Source organism: Phyllobates terribilis, unplaced genomic scaffold, assembly GCF_046119375.1.
Source record: "Phyllobates terribilis strain yellow unplaced genomic scaffold, ASM4611937v1 Scaffold_3__8_contigs__length_932513732, whole genome shotgun sequence".
Classification (NCBI taxonomy): domain Eukaryota; kingdom Metazoa; phylum Chordata; class Amphibia; order Anura; family Dendrobatidae; genus Phyllobates; species Phyllobates terribilis.
Genome location: NW_027362763.1, coordinates 174,351,627 through 174,374,482, shown reverse-complemented (window position 1 = coordinate 174,374,482; position 22,856 = coordinate 174,351,627). Strand labels below are relative to the sequence as shown.

Here is a 22,856-nt window from a genome sequence, read left to right as displayed (position 1 = left end):
TTTCAGTTTCGTTTTTGAACGTTTTATTGTGAGCCCGCAAAAGTGGCTTAATACCTCTGACCACGTTGTTGACAGCAGTGACCTGGGGGTCAGAAATGCTTCCAGGGGAAATCCCCATGCTGCCCCCATGTCTTTTGAGCACTGTCACTATCGTTTTGGGCACTTTTTAGGCTTTCTACAGACTGCCGGGGGTGCTGCCGCAAAAATGCTCGGGTCTCTCATAGACTAACATTGGGCTCGTTGCTCGGGTCGAGCACCCGAGTATCACGGTAAGCTCGGCCCGAGCTTCGAGCACCCGAGCATTTTAGTGATCGCTCAACACTATCAGTCGTCATCTTGGTGAGGACACTGAAGTCTTGCCCGTTACCAGTCTGGCACCCATGGCTGACTTTATGTTACGCTGCCTTAACCGTGACCCTCGCATTGTCAAAATGTTGGGTGACAGTCATTACTGGTTGATGACACTTTTAGACCCCCTCTACAAGGAGAACTTTCACTCTCTTATTCCTGAGTTGGAGAGGTCTACAAAAATGGGGCAGTACCAGAAGGCCCTTGCTGCAGAACTATTAAAAAAATTCCCATCTGAACACGCTAGCGGCAGAGGTCACAGTTCGCTGCCCAACTAAGGCATACAGGCGAGAGAGACGCAACTCCAATCCAGCAGAGGCAGGGGAACACTGTCAATGTTCTAGGACAGTTTTCTGAGACCTGCCCAGCTTACAGGCCCTGAGGCGCAGGGTACTCTCACAAGGAGTGGAAAGTTTCAAAAGATGTTGAGGGAGTACCAGCGTCCTCCGTGATTCCTCTGTGCCTTTTAATTATTGGGTATCAAAGCTGGACACTTGGAATGAACTCACTCTGTATGCCTTGGAAGTCCTCGCCTGCCCTGCCGCTAGCGTGTTATCGGAGCGTGTTTTTAGTGCCGCTGGGGGAATTATAACTGATAAGCGCACTCGCCTGTCAACTGACATTGCTGACAAGCTGACCCTTATCAAAATGAACAAGGGCTGGATTGGGCCAGACTTCTCATCACCACCAAATGACAGCAGAGTAACATAAAGTCAAATCCACTGTGTTATTTCGGGAGGTGTATTCCCATGCATCGCTTCACACCCACACATGGGTATACGCTTCCTCATTTCGGCTGTTTTTTGCTATTCTCCTTATCCTCAGCCTCCACGACCACTATACCACCAGGGTGACCGTGGTCCATGTTGCCAGCATTGCAAGTTCCTCTGTCCTAATTTTTGGCAGCTTTTGCTTGGAAGGCATAGGCAAAGACTATGGGAGACCCACTCCCCAATAATGGGAATAATGTTTTTAATATGCTGTACTGCATGGCTCTTGTAAGGGACATTGCAAGTTCCCCCTTCCTAATTTTTGGCAGCTTTTGCTTGGAAGGCATAGGCAAAGACTATGGGAGACCCACTCCCCAATAATGGGAATAAGGTTTTTAATATGCTGTACTGCATGGCTCTTGTAAGGGGCATTAAAATCGTCTTGTTAAGCTACTGTGACTTCCACGTCTCTTCCAAAGGTCGTTAATATTGTCTTTTTATTCCACTGCGACCTCCACCACTCTTCCAAGGGGCATTAAAACCGTCTTGTTAAGCTACTGTGACCTCCACGTCTCTTCCACAGGGCGTTGATATTGTCTTTTTATTCTACTGTAACCTTCACCACTCTTCCAAGGGGCATTGATATTGTCTTTTTATTCCACTGCGACCTCCACCACTCTTCCAAGGGGCATTAAAACCGTCTTGATAAGCTACTGTGACCTCCACGTCTCTTCCACGGGGCATTGATATTGTCTTTTTATTCCACTGTAACCTTCACCACTCTTCCAAGGGGCATTAAAACTGTCTTGTTAAACCACTCTGAACTCCACGTCTCTTCCAAGGAGCATTAAAACCATCTTGTTAAGCTACGGTGACCTCCACATTTCTTCCAAGGGGCATTAAAACTGTCTTGTTAAACCACTCTGAACTCTACGTCTCTTCCAAGGGGCATTAAAACCATCTTGTTAAGCTACGGTGACCTCCACATCTCTTCCAAGGGGCATTAAAACTGTCTTGTTAAACCACTCTGAACTCCACAGCTCTTCCAAGGGGCATTGACATGTTGTTTTTAATTACCTCTAACCTCCACGACTCTTGCAACGGGCATTGCATTTCCTCCTAATTTTTGTCAGCTTTTGCTTTTCAATGCATAGGCGAACACTAAGGGAGACCCACTCCCCAATAATGGGTAGAAGGTTTTTAATACGCTGTTATCCACGTCTGTTTCAAGGGGCATTGCAGTGCCTAATAATTTTTGGAAAGCCTTCCATTCCCTGCTTAGGCCAACAGTGTACAGGAGACCCAGTTGCTATAAATGGAAAAAACGGTTTAGTTAAGGCCCTCTGACCTCCATGTCACTTCCAAGGGGCATTGGAGTGCCTCGAAATTTTTGGTAGGCATTGCATTCACTGTATGCCTTATAACTGTGTAGCTGAACCGCTCCTTTTGGTACAGAAACATATACTACAAGACATGTGTGGTTGGCTGGCCTGATATTGATGTGAATGGTCCTTGTTCCTCCTGCTCTTTCTCCTTTGCCACCACCTCATCCATCATTCATCACCTGAAGCTTTGTTTTAACGGGAGTCATAGAACTGGGATAGTAGCAGGAAAACATCCAGCAATCCTCGAAGGAGGTAGAATATGCGCCAAAACGCTGACCACCTCAGGCCTAGCTGCTACTACATACATGCGCTTGCATTCCAAGGAACAGAAAGCTAAGGAGGTGGATGGCCTCATGATCATGAATAATTTACTCGTTGTGTAGGAGGCCGACCACTGCTGCTGTCTACCTTCTGAACTTTGTGTTGAAGCCTGATTGACCCAGGACCCGCAATCCTCTATGTCTGGAGGACGTGTTGCATCCCAGTGTCCAACTGTGTCCCGGCTTCCACAATATTAACCCAGTGTGAAGGCGTCAGTGAGATGGACCATTCCTGGCCACATTCACTTGTAGACGTGTTTGTGGATAGGCTGTCCTTCCCACTAAATGCACTGGGGAGGGCACAGGTAATGTTTTGGTATGCGCACTTGTGTATAAGGCGCAATGGGACAAATAGGGGCGGCTGGGGACCGTTTATGGACACCGGGCCACCCCCACGCGGCTGGGGACTGTGTGTGGGCACCCGGCCGCGGGGCGGCTGGGGACTGAGTATGGACACCCGGCCGCCCCCTGGCGGCTGGGGACCAAGCGTGGACACCCGACCACCGGGGGGCTGGGGACTGAGTATGAATACCAGGCTACCGACGCAGCCATGACGTGGTGGCCAGATTCCACCTCCACATGCCTAAAAGGCCCAATTTCAAGTGCAAGCAAGCTAGCAGTATGGTATTGCAGCCTGGGGGTGGGTGAGTGGCAGGCTGCATACTTGCGCTTGTACTGCAAGTCATGGGGGAGGTACAATTGAACACTGCCCTGGGACAAGGACTTGCACGGGGATAGTTGCAAGTCTGCATCTTCTGATGCGGCAAGGATCACTTCTGATGGGCACACTTTTAGGCAGTGACCTGAGTGTCAGAGATGCTTCCAGGGGTCTTCCCCATGCTGTTCCCATGTCTTTTTAGCACTGTATGCATGTGTCACACAGCACATGGCCAGATAAGGTTGTAAAATGTTAAAATGACATTTCCCGGTGAATGCATTTGTCACAGTTGAAAGCAATACAAACGTGCAAAAACGCATAAAAAATGCTACTTGTGAACATAGCCCAAGGTGTGGAGGAGTATTTTTGTTTTTGGTTATTTATTTTACCTTATACACAAGTCTTTACCCTGGAAAGGATGATCCTTAACCCCTTTCCGACCTGGTCAGTAATAGTATGCACCAGGTCGGGAAGGCCGGTTCAGCGGGGGCTCCGGCGGTGAGCCTGCACTGAAGCGAGCACATGTCAGCTGATTATTGGAATCGCAATCCACCCGCGGCTGTTAACATGTTAAATCTCTGACAGCGGCATTTAACTCGCACTTCCGGGAGTCCTAAGCCCCGCCCATCAGTGACCCCGTCACGTGATCGCGGGTCACCAATGGGTGGGCATGACAACTCAGGGTCTGCAGCAGACGCCTGTGGTTGTCATGTCTCAATTGCTATGAGCGCCACCTAGTGGTCAGAGCTCATAGCAAGTGAGCATTTCTCCTGCATACAAGCGATCTGCTCATCGCTTGTATGCAGTAGAAGCAATCAGACAACTGCTGCTTCTAGTCTCCTCTGGAGACTATAGAAGCAAGCAGAAAGTGTAAAAAAAAAGTTTTTAAAAAAATTAAAAAAATCAAAAATATATAAAAGTTTAAGTCACCCCCCTTTCGCCCCATTCAAAATAAAATATATATATATAAAAAAAAAAACACATACACATATTTGGTATCGCCGTGTTCAGAATCGCCCGATCTATCAATATAAAAGAAGAATTAATACAATCAGTAAACGGCGTAACGAGAAAAAAAATTTAAACGCCAGAATTAAGTTTTTTTGGTCGCTACAACTTTGCAATAAAATGCAATAACGGGCGATCAAAACATCGGATCTACCCCAAAATGGTATCAATAAAAACGTCAGCCCGGCACACAAAAAATAAGCGCTCACCTGGCCCCAGATCCCGAAAAATGGAGAAGCTAAGGGTCTCGGAAAATGGCGTCATTTTTTTTGTTTTTTTTAGCAAGCTTTGGATTTTTTTTTCACCACTTAAATAAAAAAGAACCTATACATGTTTGGTGTCTATGAACTCGTAACGACCTGGAAAATAATGATGGCAGGTCAGTTTTAGCAATCTGTGAACGTGGTAAAAAAAGGACCCAAAAAACAACTGTGGAATTGCATTTTTTTTGCAGTTTCACTGCACTTGGAATTTTTTTCCCATTTTCCAGCACAAGATATGGTAAAACCAGTGATGGTGTTTAAAAGTACAACTCCTCCCGCAAAAAATAAGCCCTCACATGGCCATATTGAACAAAAATTAAAAAAGTTCTGGCTCTGGGAAGAAGGGGAGCAAAAATGGAAAACACAAAAACAGAAAGACCCATGGTCATTAAGGGGTTAACATATTTCACAGGAAAGCACTTTCACTTTAGTTTTTGAACATTTTATTGTGAGCCTGTAAAAGTGGCTTAATACCTCTGACCACGTTGTTGACAGCAGTGACCTGGGGGTCAGAAATGCTTCCAGGGGCGATCCCCATGCTGTCCCCATGTCATTTGAGCACTGTCACTATCGTTTTGGGCACTTTTTAGGCTTTCTACAGACTGCCGGGGGAGCCGCCGCAAAAATGTTCGGGTCTCCCATAGACTAACATTGGGCTCGTTGCTCGGGTCGAGCACCCGAGTATCACAGTGAGCTCGGCCCGAGCTTCGAGCACCCGAGCATTTTAGTGCTCGCTCAACACTACTAATCACTTCTCAACCATGGATAAAACAAGCAAAGACTGCACCAATGATCTTCCAGATACCCCAAAACTATAAAGACAACAATGAGAATTGAACAAATTCTTGAGAGAAAACTAGGGTTTATGCATACTTCTGAAGGCACTAATTAAGCTTGGGAAGTCCTTCAAACACCCCTGTTGAGTTACAATCCTGGATGTCACTAGACAATGAAGTTCACTATCCAAAGTTACTGAGTTTGGATGACTAGTACAGAAATGGGAAGAACAATCTCAGAAAACCATGAAGCACATGTCCAAGACATGTCCCCTACTTGAGTTGACTCTCATTTATATACTTTAAAATGATATGCTGACAGGAGTTTCAATGTATACTGTTTGCTTTTGCTCCCTTGACTCAGGCACGACCATATTGTGGTATTCCGGTACCCATTCTACTACTGCTAAATGAGACAGTTGTAGTGTTGTATTAGATTTGTTCTATTGTGTGTACTGAGTTAGGGGATACAATACATTGCATTGTAAATTGTACTTCCTTGCATTGTAAATTGTACTTTCCTGCCAATGATTATTCTTCTCACAACAAGTGGTGGCCATAGCAATGGCTGTGAGGAGTTTTCAATGCCAGTCTACGCTGAGGGGACATTTTTCCTCACATAATCTCCTTTACAAAAAGAGTGTCTTCTAGTCAGGAGAAAGAAGCTGTACATGGACTCTCGTGCTCTCTGTTTATCCTGATCACTTCTAGCCAGGACCAGATCCATGTGGCTGCCACGCCACCGACTTTGTTTAAACCTAACCCCTGCAAGAGGGAACAGTGGGATAAAAACAGTGAGTACATCCACACTTCAGTGTGCTTTCCACAGAGAGCCAATCTGTGAAGGTCCCTCCATCAGTGTAATATTTCTTGCACTGTGCATAGCATTTCCTGTACAAGCAAGTGAGAGGCCATAACAATGCTTGTCTCATGAGGAGAAAACCATCATTTCCGTATGCACAATATACTGTGAACTTTGCCTGTAAGAAAGTCTGTACCCCGTTACCTCATTCAGTAAAATTGTTATGTTTACAAGTTCACCTGTGTGTCTGGCTGCTTAAGATTGCACAAACATCACGGGCACTCCAAGACCTGCACCCAGACACCACCGCTTCAAGAGTGCCCCCGGGGGTCCTATACCATTCACAAGTGCCACCTCACGCTTTTGAAATTGTTGTGGACACGAGGGAAGCGTTGAGGGGTCCAGTGACCTACTTCAGCTACCGTGACATCGTTATCTGCTGCCAGTGAGGCTACACACTCCAGCTGGCCCTTCTGCAACATCTGGCGCCTCCCCACTGGACCACCACAATTTGTGGCGTCACGAACAGGATTCATCTGTGTGCCTGTATCAGAGACTCTGTCCGATTGTGAGCAGTCACCTCAGTATCTACATCATGAGTGAACCCAGCAACAACAGCCAAGCTGGTGCCAACAACCCTGCTTTGCCCATCTCATGCAACATGCCGTTCCCTGTTCCATTTTATCCTGGAACACCCTGGTTGCCACGCTACAAGGGGGAGCCACACACCTTCAGGGACTTCCGTGACAAGTTGCTGGCTCTCTTTCTGTTTTACCCCCTCTCTTCAGAACAGCAAGTGCAGATCCTGCTGGGTCAGCTTGAGGGTGCTGCTTCCAGGAAAGTTCGATCCTGGACCCCAACAGAAAAGAAAACGTCTGAGCAAATCCTTGCGAAACCGAAGGATGCCTTTGAGGTTACATCCATCTCTGAGATTCTTTGCAATACGACAACAGCCAGATGAGACCCTGCAGGACTATGCTCTATCTCTCCATGAGGCTTTTTCCCCTGTTCTACAGGTTGACCCCCGTGAAAGTGTGTATTTTGACAAAATCTTGATAGACCGCTTCATAGAGGGAACTCGCTCTGAACTGTCACAGAGTCAACTCCGCATGCTCGTGTGGCGCCCCTGCGGGTCCAGTTGCCACAGAGGTACTGCATCTCACCCAGAGGTATGGTACCCCACTCTCAGGTAAGGAGGGAGTACTACCCGGGACCCACATACCCACATCCAATACACTCTACTTCAGTAGGGAAGAGCGAGATTGCTCCTAAGGGAGTGCACAGTCCCTGGTCCCTAGCTGGAGGGTGGAACTAGGTAGAAGAGGTGGGTGGAGGAAGAGGTTCAGTGGAGCACAGAGAGTAGGAGTATATAAGGAAGGCAGAAAGTTCTAGAAGAGGCCAGTCTCCTGTTCCAGTGTTAGGAGCAGGAGCTCAGTTCTGCTCAGGAGAGCAAGGAAGGAGAGAGAGAGGAGTTGGGCCCAGTCAGGGAGGCCCATGTGAAGGAAAGGGGGGGAGGAGTCCTGAGGAGATAATTTGCATATTCCCACTGCATTTTGGGGTAAGTGAAGAGTCTCCGCGAGCTCAAAGAACACTGGATTTTGGCTGTTGGAGCTGAAAAGAGGACATCGGTAAACCAGGGGAGGGATCCTGAGGAGATAATTTGCATATTCCCACTGCATTTTGGGGTAAGTGAAGAGTCTCCGCGAGCTCAAAGAACACTGGATTTTGGCTGTTGGAGCTGAAAAGAGGACATCGGTAAACCAGGGGAGGAGTCCTGAGGAGATAATTTGCATATTTCCACTGCATTTTGGGGTAAGTGAAGAGTCTCCGCGAGCTCAAAGAACACTGGATTTTGGCTGTTGGAGCTGAAAAGAGGACATCGGTAAACCAGGGGAGGGATCCTGAGGAGATAATTTGCATATTCCCACTTCATTTCGGGGTAAGTGAAGAGTCTCCGCGAGCTCAAAGAACACTGGATTTTGGCTGTTGGAGCTGAAAAGAGGACATCGGTAAACCAGGGGAGGAGTCCTGAGGAGATAATTTGCATATTTCCACTGCATTTTGGGGTAAGTGAAGAGTCTCCGCGAGCTCAAAGAACACTGGATTTTGGCTGTTGGAGCTGAAAAGAGGACATCGGTAAACCGCGCGCCTACTGGCGCGCGCATTTTGAAGCTTTTTTTTTAAGCTGTTTTCAGAACATTAACAATAAGAACATGGAAGAGTCCAGGAGCCATTTGGTGAGCTGCATATCCTGCTACATGTTCACAGACTTGCCAGTGGAAAAGCCAAACTTCACATGCCAGAAATGCAAGCTTGTGTCCCTGTTGGAGGAAAAGTTGCAAAATCTAGAAGAGAGGTTAACTACCTTGAAAATCATTAAGGAAGGTGAAGAGTTCTTAGACAGAGCAGAATTATCTCTTCATGATTCAGAAAGAGAAGAAATTCGAACTGCACCTGACGAAACAGAGGAATGGAAGCATGTGACCCACAGAAGCAGGAGGATCGAGAGGCAGTCAGCACCCATACTGCTCAGGAACCAGTACCAGGCTCTCACGCAGGAGAACCATGAAGAAATACAGCAAAATAAGACTTTGCCAGCAATGAATAACCTTGTAAGCCCTCAGAATCCTCCTGGATGGAAAAAGAAGAATGTTGTGAAGAAAAAATGGAGAGTGGTGGTCATGGGGGATTCCCTGTTAAGAGGAACAGAGGCCGCTATCTGCAGACCAGACATAACCTCAAGAGAAATGAGCTGTCTTCCAGGAGCAAAAATTAAAGATGTGTCTGACAGGATATCAAGACTCTTCAGACCTACAGATCACTACCCATTCCTGCTAATACATGTGGGGACAAATGACACCGCAAGAAAGGACCTGGAAACCATCTGCAGTGACTTTGAAGACTTAGGCAAGAAAGTGAAAGAATTGGGAGCGCAGGTGGTCTTCTCATCCATCCTCCCAGTGGATGGCCATGGAACAATGAGGTGGAATAAGATTTTACAGGTGAACATCTGGCTACGTCGATGGTGACGTCAACAAGGATTTGGATTTCTGGATCACGGAATGAATTACCTATACGATGGACTACTTGCTAGAGATGGGGTGCACCTTACGAAGACTGGAAAACATGTATTTGGAAGTCGCCTTGCTACACTCATCAGAAGAGCTTTAAACTAGAACAATGTGGGAAGGGAAGCAAAAGGCCAGAAAAAGCCATACAGCTGACAAATACTATTGAGATCTCTGCTACTGGAAGTGGAAAGGAAGAACAAAGACAAAACAATTTAAATAATAAAAATATGGGAGGAAGAGAAACCAATCCCAAACTAAAATGTTTTTATACAAATGCACAAAGCATGGGCAACAAACAAGGAGAATTAGAACTACTAACGCAGGAAAAGGAATATGATGTCATTGGAATCACTGAAACTTGGTGGGACGATACACATGATTGGAATAAAAGGCTAAAAGGATACAACTTATTTGCAAGAAACAGACTTGATAAACGAGGAGGAGGTGTTGCATTGTATGTTAGAAAGCGTATATCTGCACAGAGATTGAAGCTTCAGAGACTGGGAGTTCTGTGGAAACTGTTTGGGTAAGAATACAAGGAGAGAACAACGGAAAGAACACCATTGTAGGCATTTACTACAGGCCACCTGGGCAAACTGAAGATATGGATGAACTCTTTATGTATCAAATGACCAAGTTCTCCAAAAAATATGACGTAGTGGTCATGGGAGATTTCAACTATCCAGACATTTGTTGGGAATCTCTCTCAAGTAAAACTAACAGGTCAAGCAAATTCTTATCCTCTCTTGCTGACAACTTTATCTTCCAAAAGGTAGGGGAGAAAACAAGGGGATCTGCTACTTTGGATCTAATCCTTATAAACAGGGAGGAAATGGTTGAGGAGGTAAAGGTGGCTGGGACCCTAGGAGGCAGCGATCATGCTATTATAGAATTTTGGATAACTAGAGGAGGAAGACATGTGAAGACTCAAACTTCAAGGTTAGATTTTAGAAAGGCAGATTTTAAGAGACTCAGAAAGAGAATAGGAGGGATCCAATGGCTGGATGTCCTTAAGGACAAAAATGTCCAGGAAGGATGGGAAATTTTAAAAAATGAGATTCTCAAAGCACAATCGTTAACAATCCCGAAAAGTAGGAAGAATGGGAAGCATTTAAGGAAACCAGGATGGATGAACACAGAACTTAAACACATGCTAAAAAAAAGAAAGAAATGTTTATTAAATGGAAAGAGGGAGGCATATCTAAAGAAGATTATAATGCAGTCTGCAGATCCTGCAGGGCACGTATCAGGTTAGCTAAAGCTGACAATGAATTAAGGCTTGCAAGAGATGTCAAAAGCAATAAAAAAGGATTTTGGGGGTATGTCAAAAGTAAAAGAAAAGTCAAAGATGCTATAGGATTTTTACAGGATGAAAATGGAGAAATGGTAAGAGAGGATGTTGAGAAGGCCGAACGTTTTAATTCTTATTTTGCATCTGTTTTCTCTCAGAAAGAAAATGTAACATCAACTGATCTCCACTGTCCTTTTAAAGGAATAGAGGAATCCAAGTTATCTGTAAACAGAAAGATTGTGAGGGAATATTTAGCTAACATAAATGAGTTCAAGTCTCCAGGTCCAGATGAATTACACCCCAGAGTACTGAAGGAGATCGTAGAAGAAATTTTAGAACCACTCTCCATAATCTTTGAAAATTCTTGGAGAACAGGAGAAGTCCCAGAAGACTGGAGAAGAGCAAATGTTGTTCCTATCTTCAAAAAGGGGAAGAAGGTGGACCCAGGGAACTATAGGCCGGTGAGTCTGACTTCTATACCAGGAAAGATCTTTGAACAAATTATTAAACAACATGTATGTAAGTACATGGATAAGAATGAAGTGATTAACCAGAGTCAGCATGGGTTTGTAACTAACAAGTCATGTCAGACTAACTTAATTTCCTTCTATGACAGAATCACTGACTGGGTGGATCAGGGAAATGCTGTAGATATAGTATATCTTGACTTCAGCAAAGCATTTGACAAAGTATCTCACACCATCCTTATTGAAAAAATGACCAAGTATGCAATGGACCAGGCAACTGTTAGGTGGATTCATAACTGGCTTAGTGATCGGACTCAAAGGGTGGTTGTAAATGGCTTCACATCCAGCTGGATGAATGTCTCAAGAGGGGTACCACAGGGCTCCGTCCTGGGACCTGTATTGTTCAACATCTTTATCAATGATTTAGATGAAGGAATTGAGGGTAAACTGATTAAATTTGCTGATGACACAAAGCTAGGAGGGATAGCTAATACTAGAGAAGAGAGAGAGAGGATTCAAAAAGACCTAAATAAACTGGACCAGTGGGCAGCAACCAACAGAATGGTTTTTAACAGGGAAAAATGCAAAGTACTACATCTGGGCAATAAAAATGAAAAAAGCATATACAGAATGGGAGGAATAGAGCTAAGCAACAGTACATGTGAAAAAGACTTAGGTATACTAATAGATCATAGACTGAACATGAGTCAACAGTGTGATGCAGCAGCAAAAAAGGCAAATACAATTCTGGGATGTATTAACAGAAGCATACAGTCTAGATCACGTGAAGTCATTATCGGTCTTTACTCCTCTTTGGTCAGACCTCATCTGGAATACTGTGTACAGTTTTGGGCACCACATTTTAAAAAAGACATAGACAAACTGGAGCAAGTTCAGAGAAGAGCGACCAGAATGGTGACTGGTCTGCAAACCATGTCCTATGAGGAACGGTTGCAGGATTTGGGAATGTATAGCTTGCAAAAAAGAAGACTGAGAGGAGACTTAATAGCTGTCTACAAATATGTCAAGGGCTGTCAAATTGTAGAAGGATCATCTTTATTCTCATTTGCACAAGGAAAGACTAGAAGCAATGGGATGAAACTAAATGGGAGGAGACACAGATTAGATATTAGAAAAAACTTTTTGACAGTTAGGGTGATTAATGAGTGGAACAGGCTGCCACGAGAGGTGGTGAGTTCCCCTTCAATGGACGTCTTCAAACAGAGGCTGGACAGACATCTGTCTGAGATGATCTAGTGAATCCTGCTTTGAGCAGAGGGTTGGACCAGATGACCCAGGAGGTCCCTTCCAACTCTACCATTCTATGATTCTATGATTCTATGATTCTATGAAAGTGAGGAAAGAAGACAGCAGGAGTGGGAAAGGCTCCAGAAAGACAGAGGGGATCCCAGGGGCATGGCGAATGCGGATGCCACCCGTGCACTCGAATTCACGCTGACGTGGAGGTATCAGGCCGCAGTAGGGGACCAGCCCCAGCCTAGTTGAGTATGTTAAGTTTCAGCTAGCCAACCGGAGGCTGCAGCATTGCAGGTGCTGCAGCCACACTCCACACCTAATCGCCAAAAAGGGGGCCATAGAGGACCCAGGGGACAAAGAGAACATCGCCCGACAAGGCCTGTGGCCACTGGCTTGGGACACTGGGTGTGAGGCACAGGGCAGAAGGGAGAGAGCCAGCGCAGTGAGGCGTCCTGGAAAGGTACATAGAAGGGGTTCCCGTCTTAGTGCTCCTGAAATACCTGAGAGTTTGCTGGATCACTACCCCGGAGGACACAGGACGACGTGGGCGGTTACACACCGGTAACTGTAACCTGGAGAATTGAACAACTGTGAGTAAAACCTGAAGACTGCACCCCACTGTGTCCTTGAATAATTGCTGCGCCATCACCAGCCCTGCACTACACTGCACCAACAACATCTACCTCTTTAATCATCTTTACTGCCCTGGAGCTAAGCTCTGCCTGTGGAGAGCTGAACCAACTCTGCTGCGTCACCATCAGCTCCAGTGGATCTGCATCGCAGCTGAGGCCCCATATAGCCGCATACCACGGGTGACATCACGAACATTATTATCCTAAAAACTTTATTCCTGTTTTACTTTCTTTAATTATTTGACCGCCCGGGGCCACAGACTGGGTCACTGCCACTGTGACTACCCCAATTCAGGACCGGACCGGCTACCGAGTGCTCCACGGCCCCAGGGGGCGCATCATACTTGGTGTGACGAACAGGATGAACTGACCCATTACACCGGGTCTCGTGTGCCTATAGACTGTGCTTCAATACTGAATGTAGCGCCCTCCCCAGAAGAACGGGCGCCATTATGTGTGCACTAAAAGACGAGAAAAAACCTCCCATCGTGGGCCTGGTTCCGGAATGGCGCCAAAAGCGGAGCCCGCCTCATGCACCCGCGGCCATATACCTAGACTTGTCCATCAGTCTGGGGGCGCAGCCCCCTGGTGTGGCCGACAGCAAGCTGCAGTGCAACCGCCCCAGGAGGGGGAGAGGAGGAGAAAAACCTTACAGACAGGGTGGGGCCACAGGCAGTGGAGACAGAACACACCCGGCAGGCACCATGGACGGAGGCCAGAACCAGATTCCCGCCCGTGGCCTGCAGCCAACTGATTCCTCCCCCAACCTGGAGTGGGTCCTGGGCAAGCTACCCCTGGAGGATATGGGGTTCCTGCGCACTGAGGTACAGGATCTGGGATGGCAGATGGAAGAAGCCCAGCAGGCCGCCGTCGTGCGGTGGAAGGACGAGCTGCTGGTAAAGTTAGCCCGGCAGTGGATCACACCCAGCTCTACCACCAGCACCCCAGCCCCGGCGGAGCCTGTCTTGGATTCGGAGGCGACACGCAGTACCGGAGTGGCCTCGAGAGCAGGTAAAGACAACACCCCTGCCCTGGGTGCCGACAGCACTGACACCCTCCTAGGCCACCTGGAGGAACCACCTGCCCCTACACCCGGCTGGGTGTACGAGCTTGCCGATTGGGACTGGTCCGTGAAATTTGAGGACCAACAGGGAGCCCCTCTATGGCCCACGCCAGCGCCCCTATCTGCCTGCAAAGGAGAAGGAGAGGAGTTCAGGTGGGATAACCCAGATGGTGATCTCATGGGGTTCCCGCTTGAGACTCAAGCCGAGGCTCTCAGGAGAGAGGAGTATTGCCAGTGGGAGCTCTGAAAACTGGCAGCGGAGAGCCAGGAGTGACAGGAGCGGTGGGAGGCAATGGAGGCCCGCAACATGCAGGCAAAGACCCGGGCCCGCAAAGTCAAGCTTGCCAAACCTAGTCCCCATGCTGAGGGAATCGTGGTCAATTTTGACCTGGAAGGAGGATGGGGCTTCATCCGGGAGCCTCAACTGGCCACGGACCTATTTGTAAACAGGCGTGATGTGGAGTCCCACCTACAGCAGGGACACCCAGGATGGGATCTTTACCCTTGTGAAAAAGTTACTTATACCAGGCACCACGGAGAAAGTGGGTGGTACACCCTCCATGTTCACAGAGTGGTGGAGGAGGAGAGCATGCCCCTGCCATCTAAAGCTGATGACCCGGCTAGGCCATCTAGTGGTAGACCAATGCGTCCCCGGAGAGAGCACCACTACTAAATTGAATTGCACCAGTTAAAAGTTAAAGATTGTATATAGTTACCCAGAAGGGTACTGATAATAATCTTGTGTGTTTAAAAAGTTTTTGTTTGTTTAGTATACCAGGTTAAGGAAAAAGACTTATAGGTGGTGGACGTTGAGCAGCCAAAAACTTTATTTGTACAAAGTTAGCACTTCTTAAGGTGCTTCTTGTTGGTTTTATAAGACCACTGAGCAAAAACCGTTTGGCGTGGCCGAAGACGTGGTCCGACAAGTAGATAAGCTATGCCCTACAGCCACGCCCAGGGCCTACATTGGGGGTTTTCAGACGGGTCCCTCGTGTTACACTTTCACCAGTGAGATGGACAACCTGTTAAGGAACTCACTACAGCCTATTGAACTTGTTTGACAATGTGTTATTAAAAGTGGTTTTATAATGTTTTATGTACTGATAGAAACATGTAACGTTCAAGAAAAGTGCCTCCCATAAAGGGAAGAAAAGTTATGGTTGTTCTTCTATGTGAATGCATTATAAAAATTTTGTATGTCCTAAAATATCTGTGTTTTTACTCTGCTCCAGCCCGCGGACATGCTGTGTTTAACGGGGGGGAATGTGGTGCCAATGTGGGTCCAGTTGCCACAGAGGTACTGCATCTCACCCAGAGGTGTGGTGCCCCACTCTCAGGTAAGGAGGGAGTACTACCCGGGACCCACCCACCCACATCCAATACACTCCACTTCAGTAGGGAAGGGCGAGATTGCTCCTAAGGGAGAGCACAGTCCCTGGTCCCTGGCTGGAGGGTGGAACTAGGTAGAGGAGGTGGGTGGAGGAAGAGGTTCAGTAGAGCACAGAGGGTAGGAGTATATAAGGAAGGAAGAAAGTTCTAGAAGAGGCCAGTCTCCTGTTCCAGTGTTAGGAGCAGGAGGTCAGTTCTGCTCAGGAGAGCAAGGAAGGAGAGAGAGAGGAGTTGGGCCCTGTCAGGGAGGCCCAGGAGAAGGAAAGTGAGGAAAGAAGAGAGCAGGAGTGGGAAAGGCTCCGGAAAGACAGAGGGTATCCCAGGGGCACGGCGAGTGCGGATGCCACCCGTGCCCCCGAATTCACGCTGACGTGAAGGGATCAGGCCACAGTAGGGGACCGGGTGGGTGTGATGCGCAGGGCAGGAGGGAGAGAGCCAGCGCAGTGAGACGACCTGGAAATGTACATAGAGCAGGGTCCCGTCTAAGTGCTCCTGAGATACCTGAGAGTTTGCTGGATCACAACCCCGGAGGACACAGGACGATGTGGGCGGTTACACACCGGTAACTGTAACCTGGAGAATTGAACAGCTGTGAGTAAAACCTGAAGACTGCACCCCATTCTGTCCTTGAATAATTGCTGCGCCATCACCAGCCCTGCACTACACTGCACCAACAACATCTACCTCTTTAATCATCTTTACTGCCCTTGAGCTAAGCTCTGCCTGTGGAGAGCTGAACCAACTCTGCTGCGTCACCATCAGCTCCAGTGGATCTGCACCGCAGCGACTGCCCCATATAGCCGCATGCCACGGGTGGTGTCACAAACATTAATATCCTAAAAACTTTATTCCCCTTTTACTTTCCCTTTAAAAACAGGGTGTCATTGTAACTGATGTAAAGGATGAGGGTTTTGCTGTAATGGTTCTAGGCATGAATGTTCTTAGAAATTGTTTTCCAGAAGTGTTGTCTGCCTTGCATGCCTCTCTCCCTACAGCTAAATCTTCTGATCAATGGACCATTCAGCATGACATCTATGTGCTTGTCACCCATCAGAAGTTTGCAAATAGCAAGGGTGAAATTTGTCGTGTCCGCATCCGAGACACCCGACCAGTGATTCTGCAGCCTAATTCAGAAATCATGGTTTGGTGCCGTGCCCGACCAGGTATTGAAAATCAAGGTTATGAGGCTCTCCTCGAATCAGTCCTGCTAGAAGGATAACCATTAGTGAGAGCTGCTCGCAGCATTGTAACTGTCTCCAACGGAAGAGTGCCAGTTCGACTCATTAACTTAAGTGACACACCTGTTAACCTTCACAAATTTCATCCAGTAGCGCAGTTGTCTCAACTCTCCCCAGAAGACATAATCTCAAGTGAAGTAACAGCTAATCTGTCACGGATCCGGGTGGTGGAACCTCTTTGCTTTGATGCAAGGAGGGACCAAAGGGGTGTAACTAAGTGCCTACCCAGACCGACCCTGGCCATACGGCGGCTTAGTCAACTCTGTGAACCAAGAAGGGACTGGGAAGGTGAACCAGGTGCCACTCTGGGACCGACTTTGTATGAGAGCAGGCGACTCCCACGGGTCAGATGGCTGAAACTGACAGGTACAGCAGTTGAGCATGGCCGGTAGACAGACAGGTGATATGGGTATGCAAGCAGGCAGGCATGGCCGGTAGACTGACAGGTGATACGGGTAGGCAAGCAGGCGGGCTTGGCAGGTAGACAGGCTGGCGGGCACGGCTGAAAGGCAGGCAGGTGGGCACGGCTGATAGGCAGGCTGGCGGGCACTTGAACCTGAGGGATGAGGAGAGTGTTTAGCACACAAACAACAACCTTGCACAGGCACCTCCATTTTGGAGGAGGTGCTTTAAATAGGAGTAGTCCTCCGGACATTGGCCGGGGACTCTCTAGGACGGCGCGCGGCCCCTTTAAGAGGGAGGGAGAATGCCCTAAGTACAGTTCCCAGGAGTCTGCGAGAGGTGCATGCACCCCGGGCAGCAGAAGGGGAGCTGGAGGACGCCGGACCGGACCGCAGCGGTGAGAGGATCGGCGTCTCTGCCCGGCAGGAGTCAGAGACGCCGACTCTAAAGTACCCCCCCTTTACGCCCCCTCCTCTTTAGGCCTGCAAGAAATTTTTCTAGAAGACAAGGGGCATAGATGTTCTCCCTGGGCTCCTAAGTAGAGATGAGCGGTGTTCGACTCGAACTGTTCGCCAATCTCAAAATCGAGCTGTTTTGGGCGGTGTTCGAGCCGTTCAGCGAACACAAACAATTTGAAAAAAATTCGGCTGTTCGAGGTTATGTTCGATAACTGTTCGGGCACCAAAATCATAACTGGATTTTTTCTCAGTAATGCTGAAAATTAATGTTAATATGCAGTTTGAGTGTACAGCGGGGCGGGGGGAGGGGCAGGGGATGGATCTCTGCATAAATAATGAAGATCTCCATTTTTTTTTCTCTTTCCCGCATTTACAGTGGGGAGGTGCAATCTGTCAGCCTATCAGCAGCGCACACACGGAGCGAACTGCTTTTTTTCACACAAGCAAGGGCATGTGTCATTGGCAGTGTATATCACATGTCCTTGCCCTATAAGACCCAGCCATTTTCCCAATCGCCACCATTTTCTCACTGCTGCAGCTGCGTGTTAGACGGCACCGCTGTTGCTGTGTGCGCTATACTTTGTTAATTTCAAGCCAATTTTCGCACAAATCTTCAGATAGCTTGGGAGTAGGGAATAGTTGTGATTGCAGTCCTTTTAAGGACTAGGTTACATCAGTTCCTATCACTTTTATCAGGCAGGTCTGTGCTCTTAAATAGACAGGTTGGGAGTAAAGACTAATTGTAATTGCAGTCCTTTTGAGGGCTAGGTTACAACAGTTCCTATCACTTTTTGCCAGGCAGGTCTGTTTTAGTGCTGTGCAAGTTTTTTTCACAGCATTTGGCTAAATTTAGCAAAGCAAATCCTTTTTGGCCTCTTGCAGTGTGTGTTAGTCAGTGGAGTAGCCTATCTGTGTTGCAAGCTACACCACCTGTGTATAGAATACCAATGTTTTTACTGCACCTAGTGAAGTAAAACCTTTTGGGCATAGCATCATTCTATTAGTCCATCTATACTAACCTCCACCAGGTTGCAAATTCAATATAATTTTTAACTGCATCAAGCTCTGAAAAAATATTTTGGCTTGTAGCAGTGTGTGGGACTTGTTCTATTAGTCCATCTATACTAACCTCCACCAGGTTGCAAATTCAATATAATTTTTTTCTGCATCTAGCTCTGAAAAAATATTTCGGCTTGTAGCAGTGTGTGGGACTTGTTCTATTAGTCCATCTATACTAACCTCCACCAGGTTGCAAATTCAATATAATTTTTTTCTGCATCTAGCTCTGGAAAAGTATTTGGGCTTCAGCTTGTAGCAGTGTGTGGGACTTGTTCTATTAGTCCATCTATACTAACCTCCACCAGGTTGCAAATTCAATATAATTTTTTTCTGCATCTAGCTCTGAAAAAATATTTCGGCTTGTAGCAGTGTGTGGGACTTGTTCTATTAGTCCATCTATACTAACCTCCACCAGGTTGAAATTCAATATAATTTTTTTCTGCATCTAGCTCTGAAAAAATATTTCGGCTTGTAGCAGTGTGTGGGACTTGTTCTATTAGTTCATCTATAATAACCTCCACCAGGTTGCAAATTCAATATAATTTTTTTCTGCATCTAGCTCTGAAAAAATATTTTGGCTTGTAGCAGTGTGTGGGACTTGTTCTATTAGTCCATCTATACTAACCTCCACCAGGTTGCAAATTCAAAATAATTTTTATCTGCATCTAACACAGCCAATACTTTTGGGCTAATGCCAGAGTTTGGCCTCTCAGCTCTGCTCGGTTCCCATCCATTGTTTTTTGTGCACACAACTCTAGAGTTGTCAATTAGTTAACCACCAAAATGAGTGGAAAAAGGCCTGCTGCTGGTGGAAAGGGGAATAGGCATGTTGGGAAGGAAAAAAAAGGTTGTGGCCGTGGAGTAGGTGTTAAAGCAACAGTAACATCTGCAGAAGAAAGACCATCTTCCAGCCAAACTAAGATGTCTACTTCTTTTAGCGGACAATGTGATAAGATCCCTTTCTTACGGCCACGCCAATCGCTACAAATTCCAGATGAGGCACAAAAACAGCAGGTGCTTCAACGGATATCAAGTGCTCCTTTAAGTGGTCTCTCCTCCATCTCAACTTCAACATCACAAATACTCCAGTCCTCAGAGGTGTCACCCCAATCGCACTTGCTTCCTCACAGCTCCCAAGTCTCCAGCTGCCCATCTGAGTATGGGGTAGAACAGATGGTTGAGTCTGCAGAGCTGTTTACTCATACTATAGCCTGGGAATCAGAGGTCGGCTCCAGAGCTTCTGTGAATCCAGACGAGGAAATGATCTGCACTGATGCCCAGAATCTTTATGAGTCGGATCCAGGACCAGACGCAGAAGGTTCTGACCATAATGTCGACCCTCATTCCCAAACTGTAACTCCTGTTGGTGGAGACAATGAGGAAGATGATGATGAGACTCAAATACCTGATTGGAGCGACAACTTTAGTTTTTTGGCAGGGCAGGAAGAGGTTGGCGCTGAGGACGACGGGTGTGATAACACACAGGGTGATGATGACGAGGTTGGAGATCCCAGTTACTGTCAACCCACAGTCAGCCAGTCGATGAGGTCAGCAGAGGAGGTGGAGGAGGATGCTAGTGACAACGAGGTCAGGTTGTGCCTTCCTGGACAGAGACGTAGTACTGGAAGCACGTCAACAACTGCATCCTCAAACACAACTCTGCCTCTGACCACAAGTCGTGGTGGCTCTTCAGGTCGCATGGGTGCTAAGCCTTGCATAGCCTGAGCATTTTTTCAGATCGATAAAGATGACCCAACTCGTGTTATCTGTAACATTTGTCAGCAAAAGCTAAGTAAAGGCCAAAAAATACATAGTTTGAGTACTTCATGCATGAACCGGCACATGGATATGAAGCATAAGTGTAGTGGGAAGCTCACTGTGCTACAATGCGGGCTAGCCGGCCGGGCCAACCACCGTCTGCCACATCTTGTGCATCCGCGGCCTCTTCATCCTCTGTGACTGGGGGGGACAGCAGTCACACCTGTTTTGGGATGCAGACCTGCCACCTCTTTACCCGCAACAGCCAGCGTGATTGGCAGGTCATCATTTTCTTTGGAGGTGGAAACACCTGCTGGTGTTCAGCGCTGTCCGACATCGATAGCACCACCTTTGGATCAAGGCAACCTAACATGTCCGCCTACATCTTCCTCACAGACCGGCAGTTTGCCGGGGACACCCTTCTCAATCCCGTCTAAGCACAACAGCCAGCCCTCGGTCCCTCAGATGTGGACAAGTAAAAGACCATTTCCTCCTAGCCATGAGAAAGCTAAGAGGTTGAATTTCACCATCTGCAAGCTCTTGGCTACAGAAATGCTGCCTTTCCGCCTGGTGGACACAGAGGATTTTCGAGACCTTATGTCCAACGCAGTGCCCCAGTACCAGATGCCCAGTCGGCACTACTTCTCAAAGAAAGGTGTGCCTGCGCTCCACCGGCATGTCGCACACAACATCACCGCTTCTTTGAGAAACTCTGTGTGTGACAGGGTGCATTTCACCACAGACACCTGGACAAGTAGGCATGGACAGGGGCGTTACATGTCGCTGACTGGGCACTGGGAAACTATGGTGACAGCAGGACAAGGGGCTGCTGTCCAAGTCTTGCCGTCCCCACGAGTTGTGCGTCAATCCTCTTTATCTCGAAGTTCCTCCACTGCTTCTGCCTCCTCAACCTCCTCTCGGTCCTCCACCTGCACACAAAGTCTGTCTGGTCATGCCACAAGCTTTCTAACTGCGCAGAAGGGATCCTGCACACCTCCTTACTATGCTGGCAGCAGGGCTCAACGTCATCAGGCAGTTTTTACTTTGAAATGTCTGGGAAATGTGAGTCACACAGCTGAGGAGTTGTGGTCAGCTCTGGAGAACCAGTTTCATGAATGGTTGTCTCCACTGGACCTGAAACCAGGGAAGGCCGTGTGCGACAATGCTGCAAACCTGGGTGCGGCCCTTCGCCAGGGCAATGTCACACACGTGCCTTGTATGGCTCACGTGTTGAACCTGGTTGTCCAGCAATTTTTAGCCCACTATCCCAGACTAGAAGGCCTTCTGCACAGGGCATGGTCGCTGTGTGCTCACTTCCGCCGTTCGCATCCCCCAGCTCAGCGACTTACATCTCTACAGAAGTCGTTGGGCCTGCCACTTCACCGGCTAAAATGCGATGTGCCTACCCGGTGGAATTCAACTCTGCACATGTTGCAGTGACTGTGGCAGCACCGACAAGCCCTGGTGCAATACGTTCTGACGTATAGCCTGGGCCAACGAGATCCAGAGGTGTGGCAAATCACACTGGATGAGTGGTCTCAGATCAGTGACCTATGCACCCTTCTGCACAGTTTTGAAATGGCGACGAAGATGTTTAGTGCTGACGATGCCATTATCAGCATGACTATTCCGGTGATTTACATGCTGGAGCACATGTTAAACAGAATTCGAAGTCAGGTGGTGGCACAAGAGGAGGTGGAGGAAGTAGAGGAGGAGGAGTTGTATGCGGAAGGGCTAACATCTGCAAGGTCCAGACGGTCGGCAGCACCAAGGCGGCAGGCATGTGAGGGTGGGGGAGATGGTTTTACCAGGGCGCATGGTAGCAGCCAAACTAGTGAGGAAGGTGCAGGAGCCCAGGAAGAAGTGGAGGACGAACTGATGGAAGACTCATCAGATGAGGGAGACCTTGATCACATTTCTGTTGTGCAAGGTTGGGGGGAGAGGACAGAGGAAGGAAGCATGATTGTTACCTCGCCACCAACACAACAGGGTCTTGGCGCTCCTGGATGCGCAAGACACATGAGTGCCTTCTTGCTGCACTACCTGCAACATGACCCTCGAATTGTGAGAATTAGAAATAATCCTGACTACTGGGTTGCCACACTGTTAGATCCCCGGTACAAAAGTAAATTTGCAGAAATTATTCCTGCCATAGAAAGAGATGCACGCCTGCAGGAGTATCAGCAGAGACTGTTGCAGAATCTTACATGTGCTTTTCCACAAAACACTAGTGGTGCACGTAGTGAATCTCACAGTTCCAACTTGCCAACCATGGGACCGTCAAGTATTCAGCACTCAAAACGTAACAGAAACACAGTATCTGCTGGTAACATCAATTTTGCGGAATAATTTCACCACTTTTTTAGCCCATCCTTTGCAATGCCACAGGAGACAAGAAGTCTGACACATAGTCAACGCCTAGAGACGATGGTACAGGAGTATCTCCAAGTTAACATTGAAGCCATGACTGTGTCACTGGACCCTTGCTCTTTTTGGGCTTC

General features: G+C 47.6%; 1 protein-coding gene across 1 annotated transcript in view; it reads left to right on the top strand.

Annotated features, from left to right (window-relative positions):
• Window positions 1-22,856, top strand: part of DZIP1L (DAZ interacting zinc finger protein 1 like) — a 525,484-nt gene that overhangs the window by 293,969 nt on the left and 208,659 nt on the right. The gene's annotated exons all lie outside the window — the stretch shown is intronic.